This window comes from Pan troglodytes, chromosome 21, assembly GCF_028858775.2.
Source record: "Pan troglodytes isolate AG18354 chromosome 21, NHGRI_mPanTro3-v2.0_pri, whole genome shotgun sequence".
In the NCBI taxonomy this organism is placed as follows: Eukaryota; Metazoa; Chordata; class Mammalia; order Primates; family Hominidae; genus Pan; species Pan troglodytes.
Window position 1 is genome coordinate 49,660,320 of NC_072419.2, and position 10,079 is coordinate 49,670,398.

The 10,079-nt window shown below is 42.1% G+C and overlaps 1 non-coding gene across 1 annotated transcript; it reads left to right on the forward strand.

The window, feature by feature from the left end:
* Positions 1-8,172: 8,172 nt before the first annotated feature.
* Positions 8,173-8,278, forward strand: LOC112206622 (U6 spliceosomal RNA). The gene has a single exon (XR_002941031.1). It is a non-coding gene; the product is annotated as a U6 spliceosomal RNA (small nuclear RNA).
* Positions 8,279-10,079: the final 1,801 nt, after the last annotated feature.

Here is a 10,079-nt window from a genome sequence, read left to right on the forward strand (position 1 = left end):
TTCCTCTGAGTCAAAGGTAGTGAAGCCAGTCAGAGCTCTAAAATCATTGGCTTCCAACTGATCCAGACCTTTCACTAAATTAGACCATCTCAGAATGTGTCAAAATAGTGAGGTTTTTGCCAGCTGTATAATCAGTTCCGTATTCAATTTCTTAAATAGAGATTTGTTGATAAACCAACCTACCATTTTTAAAATGTAGTTTTGTCTTCCCCCCAAAAAAACAAAAGACTTTCTTTTAAAAAAAGATCTCAGTTTTCATCAGATCAAATTTCCTTTGCCATTTGCCTCTAGGGTTCCTAGGGATTCTGATTTTTTTTTAATGCTGAGTTTACTCCTTTATATTAGATCGTCATTGAAATGGACCTCATTCCCATAGAGGGGTGATTATGGGTTTATTCCTTTTGCAAGGCTGGTGGCTGACAGAAGTGATACTGCTGGTAGCTTCAAGGAAATGTGTTTTATAAAACGAGGACTGAGATTGTTATAAAGCTGATTTTGGCACGTTTTTCTAACTTAAAAAAATGAAAATGGAAAAATGGTTTCTCTCAGATGAAGGGTTCTGCGTGTGTACACAGGATTTCAAAATCTAAAGCACCCCCCCATAATAGAAATAAAGATGAGTGTCACTCCCTGACCTCCACTTCCCATTCTCCAGGCCAGCCAGGTCTGTCTCTAAGCCTGGAGCAGAAAGCTGAGCTACCCACGGCTCCCAGATTCTCCCTGACGGCACATAGCATTTGGATGTGAGAATGTTCGGACTCACCCCAACAAAACAAATGAGTACCTTTGAGCTTTAAAAAAAAAATCACCTTGGTCAGGTGCAGTGGCTCACACCTTTAATCCCAACATTTTAGGATGCCAAGGCAGGAGGATAGTTTGAGCCCAGGAGTTGAAGACCAACCTGGGCAACATAGCCAGACCATGTCTCTACTAAAAAGACAAAATAATAGCCAGGCGTGATGGCCCGAGCCTGTAGTCTCAGCTACTCAGGAGGCTGAGGTGGGAGGATCATCTGAGCTGCGGAGGTCGAGGCTGCAGTGAGCCATGATCATGCCACCACACTCCAGGCTAGAACCTGGGTGACAGACTGAGACCTTGTCTCAAAAGAAAAAAAAAATCACCTTGGCTCACCCTTGAAACTGATTCCATGACCTCAGAGACACCCTTGGTAGAAAAATCAGGAAAGGCCTCCCACAGTTAAGAGTTAGGACCCAGACCATCCTTCCCATGTAGCTTCTAGAGCCAGATGGTCCGGGTTCAAATCCTGGCTCTGCCACTAGCCAGCTGTGTGACTTCGAGCAAGTCACTTAACCTTTCTGTGCTTTGCTTTTCTCATATGCCAAGTGGAAGTAACAATTAAGAATCAAATGACTTAGTATTTGTAAAAGTTCTTACCGTAAGAGCTAGTGCGCATTATTTGATGAAAGCAAGCGGCTGGGGTTTTGTCTTATGCCTGGCCAACAGATGGTCATCCTCCTCTCCCAGCCTGCGCCTCAGAGTGATCCATGTCCCCAGTGAGCTCACTGCCCACTTCCTAACTTTCACCCACTCCTGCCTTCCGCTCCAGAGAAAAGTCTGTTCAGGCCTTAACATTGCTCAACAACTCTGATTTTTCCTAGTCCATCCTTTTGCCGTCTTCATGGAGACAGTGTCAGATCTGCCTCTCCCACCAAATCTCTGAGCCTCACTCACACTTGGCTTCTCTCCTTCTTCACAGAGAAAATAATGCTGTCAGACAGAAACCCCACAACCTCCTTCCATGCCTCTCACTCTGTCCTGCTCCTGACCATGCCTCCTTTCTCCCCTACTCTCCTTCTTACCAGAGTGGAGGAGGTCCCATCCCTCCACCATCTGAGGTTGGTTGCCATCCCCAGTGGGGCCTGCCAGTGCAGTTGTGCCGGTTGTGCACTGTACAAGGGCACCTAGCCAAGGTGTCAGTAGAAACTAAAATCCAACCAATTTGTGCTTTCCAAATCCTTTATCCCAGCAGGAGATACCCAGACATGTGTGCTTTTTCTAAATCATCCACTGAGAAGGGCCCATTTTTCAAATTTAAGCAACAATTTTTTTTTTTTTGAGATGGAGTTTTGCTTTTGTCATCCAGGCTGGAGTGCAATGGTACGATCTTGGCTCACTGCAACCTCCGCCTCCTTGGTTTAAGCAATTCTCCTGTCTCGGTCTCCCACGTAGCTGAGATTACAGGCGCTGCCACCACGCCCAGCTAATTTTTGTAATTTTAGTAGAGACAGGGTTTCACCATGTTGGCTAAGCTGGTCTCGAACTCCTGACCTCAGGTGATCCACCCACCTCGGCCTCCCAAAGTGCTGTGATTACAGGCATGAGCCACTGCGCCCAGCTAAACAGATATCTTATAGGCAAGTGGAGATCGTGGCCCCTGAGCTCAAAACCTCAGATAGCCCTGTTCTTTCAGAGCCTTTATCACACTGTCACCTCTTTATTAGACTGTCCTTTATCAGCTTCTTCTACCTTCAGTCTCAGAGCTGTCGTGAGCAGAGGATGACATGAAGGAAAAGCAGCCAACACTTGAAATGGTGCAAAGAAATTACCGCGTATCCTTCAGTGCTGGGTGTTGCAAGTGAGATGCCTCCCCCATTATCTGATTCTCCAAGAACTGAGCTGTCCAATACGGTAGCCACTAGCCACGTGTAGTTACTAAACATAAAACATGGGTACTCAAAATCGAGCTGTGCTGTTAGGTACAAAACACACACTGAATTTCAAATACTTAGTAAGAAAAAAATGTTAAATATTTCATTAAGGCCGGGCACAGGGCTCATGCCTGTAATCCTAGCACTTTGGGAGGCCAAGGTGAGAGGATCACTTGAGCCCAGGAGCTCGAGAGCAGCCTGGGCAACAGTGCAAGTCCCCATCTCCACAAAATTTTATTTTAAAAATTAGCTGGACATGGTGGTGCAAGCCTGTAGCCCCAGCTACTTAGGAGGCTGAGGTGGGAGGATGGCTTGAGCCCAGGAGGTCAAGGCTACCATGACCCACCTGGGCAACAGAGTGAGACCTGCCTCAAAAAAGAATTTTCATTAATAATTCTTATATCACATGTTTCTAGGGCTATCATAACAAAGTAGCACAAACAGCGTGGCTTAAAACAACAGAAATTTATTGTCGTACAACTCTGGAAGCTAGAAGTCCAAAATCAAGGTGCCAGCAAACCCATGCTCCCTCTGAAACCTGGAAGGGGGAACCGTTGCCTGCCTGTTTCTAGCTTCTGATGGTGGCCATCAATTCTTGGTGTTCCTTGGCTTGTAGCTGCCTCACACGTGCCTCTGTCGTCGCTTGGTGCTCTCCCTGTGCTGTCACATAGCATCATCTTAGGATTCCCATCACAGTAGAGATTAAGCGCCCATCCTACTCCAGTATGACCTGATCTTAACTAATTACATTTGCAACAACCCTATTTCCAAATAAGGTCATATTCTAAAGTACTGAAGGTGAGGATTTTAACATGTATTTTGGGGAAATACAATTAAACCCACAACACATGTGTTTTGTTTTATTTTGTTTTGTTTTGTTTGAGACGGAGTCTCTCTCTGTCACCCAGGCTGGAGTGCAGTGGAGCCATCTTGGCTCACTGCAGACTCCGCCTCCTGGATTCAAGCAATTGTCCTGCCTCAGCCTCCCGAGTAGCTGGAATTACAGATGTGCACCACCACGCCTGGCTAATTTTTGTATTTTTAGTATAGACAGGGTTTCACCATGTTGGCCAGGCTGGTATTGAACTCCTGACCTCAAGTGATCCGCCTGCCTCAACCTCCCAAAGTGCTGAGTCACCTGACCCGGCCCCACAACACATGTTTAAATGATACTATTTGAATACATTGAGTGAAATTAAATACAATGATTGATTGCACTTGAGGCTTACATTACATGTCTATTGGGTGGCACCGCTCTAGGGGTGTGTACTGTGGTTTGACTTGTTATTTACTATTGATTAGGGTAGCTTACAACTCTGAAAAAGAAAAGTGTTAATCCATAGAAAACCAATAGCAACCAATAAACTTTATCCTGTAGTGATGCAAATGAAAAGATCATAACCCAAAGTTTCTGGATTTCTTCTGTATGTACTTTAGCAGTCTTATTCCAACATTCTTTCTCTTTTTTTTTTTTTAATTATACCTTAGGTTCTAGGGTGCATGTGCACAACACACAGGTTTGTTACATGTGTATACATGTGCCGTTTTGGTGTGCTGCATCCATTAACTCGTCATTTAACATTAGGTATATCTCCTAATGCTATCCCTCTCCCCTCCCCCCACCCCATGACAGGCCCCGGTGTGTGATGTTCCCCTTCCTGTGTCCAAGTGTTCTCATTGTTCAATTCCTACCTATGAGTGAGAACATGCACTGTTTGGTTTTTTTGTCCTTGCGATAGTTTGCTGAGAATGATGGTTTCCAGCTTCATCCATGTCCCTACAAAGGACATGAACTCATCCTTTTTTATGGCTGCATAGTATTCCATGGTGTATATGTGCCACATTGTCTTAATCCAGTCTATCATTGATGGACATTTGGGTTGGTTCCAAGTCTTTGCCATTGTGAATAGTGCCGCAATAAACATATGTGTGCATGTGTCTTTATAGCAGCATGATGTACAATCCTTTGGGTATATACCCTGAAATGGGATGGCTGGTTCAAATGGTATTTCTAGTTCTAGATCCTTGAGGAATTGCCACACTGTCTTCCACAATGGTTGAACTAGTTTACAGTCCCACCAACAGTGTAAAAGTGTTCCTATTTCTCCACGTCCTCTCCAGCACCTGTTGTTTCCTGACTTTTTAATGATGGCCATTCTAACTGGTGTGAGATGGTATCTCATTATGGTTTTGATTTGCATTTCTCTGATGGCCAGTGATGATGAGCATTTCTTCATGTGTCTGTTGGCTGCAAAAATGTCTTCTTTTGAGAAGTGTCTGTTCATATCCTTCACCCACTTGTCGATGGGGTTGTTTGGTTTTTTTTGTAAATTTGTGTAAGCTCTTTGCAGATTCTGGATATTAGCCCTTTGTCAGATGAGTAGATTGTAAAAATTTTCTCCCATTCTGTAGGTTGCCTGTTCACCCTGATGGTAGTTTCTTTTGCTGTGCAGAAGCTCTTTAGTTTAATTAGATCCCATTTGTCAATTTTGGCTTTTGTTGCCATTGCTTTTGGTGTTTTAGACATGAAGTCCTTACCCATGCCTATGTCCTGAATGGTAACGCCTAGGTTTTCTTCTAGGGTTTTTATGGTTTTAGGTCTAACATTTAAGTCTTTAATCCATCTTGAATTAATTTTTGTATAAGGTGTAAGGAAGGGATCGAGTTTCAGCTTTCTACATATGGCTAGCCAGTTTTCCCAGCACCATTTATTAAATAGGGAATCCTTTCCCCATTTCTTGTTTTTGTCAGGTTTGTCAAAGATCAGATAGTTGTAGATGTGTGGTATTATTTCTGAGGGCTCTGTTCTGTTCCATTGGTCTATATCTCTGTTTTGGTACCAGTACCATGCTGTTTTGGTTAGCCTTGTAGTATAGCTTGAAGTCAGGTAGCGTGATGCCCTAGCTTTGTTCTTTTGGCTTAGGATTGACTTGGCAATGTGGGCTCTTTTTTGGTTTCATATGAACTTTAAAGTAGTTTTTTCCAATTCTGTGGAGAAAGTCATTGGTAGCTTGATGGGGATGGCATTGAATCTATAATTTACCTTGGGCAGTATGGCCATTTTCACGTTATTGATTCTTCCTATCCATGAGCATGGAATGTTCTTCCATTTGTTTGTGTCCTCTTTTATTTCGTTGAGCAGTGGTTTGTAGTTCTCCTTGAAGAGGTCCTTCACATCCCTTGTAAGTTGGATTCCTATGTATTTTATTCTCTTTGAAGCAATTGTGAATGGGAGCTCACTCATGATTTGGCTCTCTGTTATTGGTGTATAAGAATGCTTGTGATTTTTGCACATTGATTTTGTATCCTGAGACTTTGCTGAAGTTGCTTATCAGCTTGAGGAGATTTTGGGCTGAGATGATGGGGTTTTCTAAATATACAATTATGTCATCTGTAAACAGGGACAATTTGACTTCCTCTTTTCCTAATTGAATACCCTTTATTTCTTTCTCCTGCCTGATGGCCCTGGCCAGAACTTCCAACACTATGTTGAACAAGAGTGGTGAGAGAGGGCATCCCTGTCTTGTGCCAGTTTTCAAAGGGAATGCTTCCAGTTTTTGCCCATTCAGTATGATATTGGCTGTGGGTTTGTCATAAATAGCTCTTATTATTTTGAGATACATTCCATCAATACCTAATTTATTGAGAGTTTTAGCATGAAGTGCTGTTGAATTTTGCCAAAGGCCTTTTCTGCATCTATTGAGATAATCATGTGGTTTTTGTCTTTGGTTCTGTTTATATGCTGGATTACATTTATTGATTTCTATATGTTGAACCAGCCTTGCATCCCAGGGATGAAGCCCACTTGATCATGGTGGATAAGCTTTTTGATGTGCTGCTGGATTCGGTTTTCCAGTATTTTACTGAGGATTTTTGCATCGATGTTCATCAGGGATATTAGTCTAAAATTCTCTTTTTTGGTTGTGTCTCTGCCAGGTTTTGGTATCAGGATGATGCTGGCCTCATAAAATGAGTTAGGGAGGATTCCCTCTTTTTCTATTAATTGGAATAGTTTCAGAAGGAATGGTAGCATCTCCTCCTTGTATCTCTGGTAGAATTCGGCTGTGAATCCGTCTGGTCCTGGACTTTTTTTGGTTGGTAGGCTATTAATTATTGCCTCAATTTCAGAGCCTGTTATTGGTCTATTCAGGGATTCAACTTCTTTCTGGTTTAGTCTTGGGAAGGTGTATGTGCCCAGGAATTTATCCATTTCTTCTAGATTTTCTAGTTTATTTGCATAGAGGTGTTTATAGTAGTCTGTGATGGTAGTTTGTATTTCTGTGGGATCGGTGGTGATATCCCCTTTATCATTTTTTATTGCATCTATTTGATTCTCCTCTCTTCTTCTTTATTAGTCTTGCTAGCAGTCTATGAATTTTGTTGCTCTTTTCAAAAAACCAGCTCCTGGATTCATTGATTTTTTGAAGGGTTTTTTGTGTCTCTATCTCCTTCAGTTCAGGTACACCTGAAGATAAGAAACAGACTATGTGAACTAAAAGATGGTTGCCACTTCACTTCGGCCCTCCAAATCTCCCACAAGAACCTCTCTTAGCTGGGCGCAGTGGCTCACACCTGTAATCCCAGCACTTTGGGAGGCCGAAGCAGGCAGATCACTTGAGATCAAGAGATCAAGACCATCCTGGCCAACACATTGAAACCCCGCCTCTACTAAAAATAAAAAAATTAGCTCGGCATGGTGGCACGTGCCTGTAATCCCAGCTACTCAGGAGGCTGAGGCAGGAGAATCGCTTGAATCCGGGAGGTGGAGGTTGCAGTGAGCCAAGATCGCACCACTGCACTCCAGTCTGGGCGACAGAGTGAGACTCCGTCTCAAAAAAAAAAAAGAACCTCTCTTGTGTCCCACCCTAACAAGAAATGTATAGGTAACGAAGTTTGTAAAATGTAGTTCATCCTAGCTGAATTCACATATTTTAAAGCCACTATACTAGCTAGGGCTAAAAGAACAGAACAGATTTTTTAGTCCCATCTTCTCTGGAAGACTTCCAGTCAATGCCTAAGCAAGGTACTATCAAAGGCTTCGTCATTGCTGCCCAATGGGGGAATTCCCTTAGTAGGCAATTTTTGCTCCAGAGCTCCCCCGTCAGGCTGGCAGAAATAGTACTAAGAATTCATTGTGAGGTGGCACCTTCCCTGCTCAATCCTGCTTTTTCCCATTTTCTTTCACAGGTGTCAGTCCACAATAAATTTTCTGTATTTCAAACTCTGGCTTAGCATCTGCATCTCAGAAATTCCAACAAACATAAAATAATTTTAAAGCAACCATTATAACTATACTCAAGGACTGCAAATATGCTTCAAATAAGCGAATAAATAGAAATTTTCAACAGATAAATAGAAACTACAAAAAGAATCAAATGAACACGCTAGAATTTAAAAATTCAATATCTGGATTTTTTAAAGTTCACTGGATAGGCTTAACAAGAGATGAGAGGTGACAGAGAGTCAACAAACTTGAAGATAGGTCAATAGAAATATCCTACCTGTCCTCACTTCGGCAGTACATATACTAAAATTGGAACGATACAGAGAGGATTAGCATGGCCCTGCACAAGGATGATATGCCAATTCATGAAGCATTATAAAATAATTTTTAAATTTTTTTAAAAAAGAAATATCCCAGCTGAAGAATAGAAAAATAAAAAATGGTGAAATTTCAGTGACCTATGGAGCAATATCAAAAGTTTTAACTTTGTATCATTGGAGTCCTTGAAGGCAAGAAAAGATTGGGGCAAAAAAGTTTTCTGGGTTGGGCGCGGTGGCTCACGCCTATATTCCTAGCACTTTGGGAGGCCAAGGCGCGTAGATCACCTGAGGTCAGGAGTTCGAGACCAGTCTGACCAACATGGTGAAATGCCATCTTTACTAAAAATATAAAAAATTAGCCAAGCATGGTGGTGCATGCCTGTAATCCCAATCTCAGCTACTTGGGAGGCTGAGGCAGGAGAATCTCTTGAACCCAGGAGGCAGAAGTTGCAGTGAGCCAAGATCATGCCACTGCACTCCAGCTTGGGCAAGAAGAGTGAAATTACATCTCAAAAAAAAAAAAAGTTTTGTGAAGAAATAATGGTCAAATTTTTAGTGCAATTTATAAATTTATACAGTCAAGAAATTCAACAAACCCCGAGCAGGAAAAAATACAAACAAAACCACATATAGATACATCATACCAAACTGCTGAAAACCAAAGATAAAGAAAATATCATGGTATTAGCCAGAGAAAATTTACGCAAAACATAATGGGGAACAATGATTTGAATGACTTCTGACTTCACGTCAGAAATAGTAGAGAACAAAAGACAACAGAAAAACAACTTTAAGCCTAGGCAACATGGTGAAACCCCGCTTCTACAGAAAAAAATACAAAAATTAGCCAGCATGGCGGTGCACACCTGTAGTCCCAGCTGTTTGGGAGGCTGAGGCAGTAGGATCACTTGAGCCCAGGATGTTGAGGCTGCAGTGAGCCATGATCACACCACTGCACTCCAGCCTGGGTGACAAAGTGAGACCCTATATCCAAAAAAAAAAAAAAAAAGAAAAGAAAAGAAAAACAACTTAAATTGTCAACCCAGAATTCTATATCCACTAAAATATACCTGAAAATGAATGTGCTGCTATGTAACAATTACCACAACCTAGTGGTTTTTAAATTTGCACATTATCTCACAGTTTCTGTAGATTAGAAGTCAGAGCCAGGAATCTGTTCTCACCTGGAAGCTGAACTGACAATGAATCGTCTCCCAAGCTCACTCAGGTTAGTGGCAGAATTTCTTTCTTTGAGACTGTAAGACTGAGGCTATGCTGAGCAACTAGATGTTGCCTGAAATTTCTTGCCTGGTGGGCTCAGATAAGTTTTTGCAAGCCTCCGTGCTCACAGCCAGTAAGTAAAAGAGACTCTAGAGTCAGCTAGCAAGACAGAGTTTTTTATAATGTACCATATCATGGCAGTGGCAACCTATCACTTTTGCCATATTCTATTGTTTAGAAGCAATTCACAAGTCCCACCCACACTCAAGGAGAGGAGATTATATGAAGATGTGAATACCAGAAGGTGGGGATTATTGGGGGTCGCTCAAGTCCTGTCCACCACAAGGAAGATGAAATAAAAACATTTTCAAATGAATGAAAACTAAGAGACTTCACTCAGCAGACCTGCACTACAAGAAACACTAAATGAAGTTCATCAAATGAAGGGAAGTGACACAGATGGGAACTCATATATCTTCAAGAAGAAGTGAAATCCCTGGTGTTTTGTGAAAAGGCCATCTATGCAAAGTGACACCCAAAAACAGAAGGAGCCAAGAAGCCAAAGAATGAGGCTGACAAATCCAGTTTGTCAGTAGGAACTTATAGACAGAAGCGTAGTCTTGGGCGACAGCAAGACAAAAAATC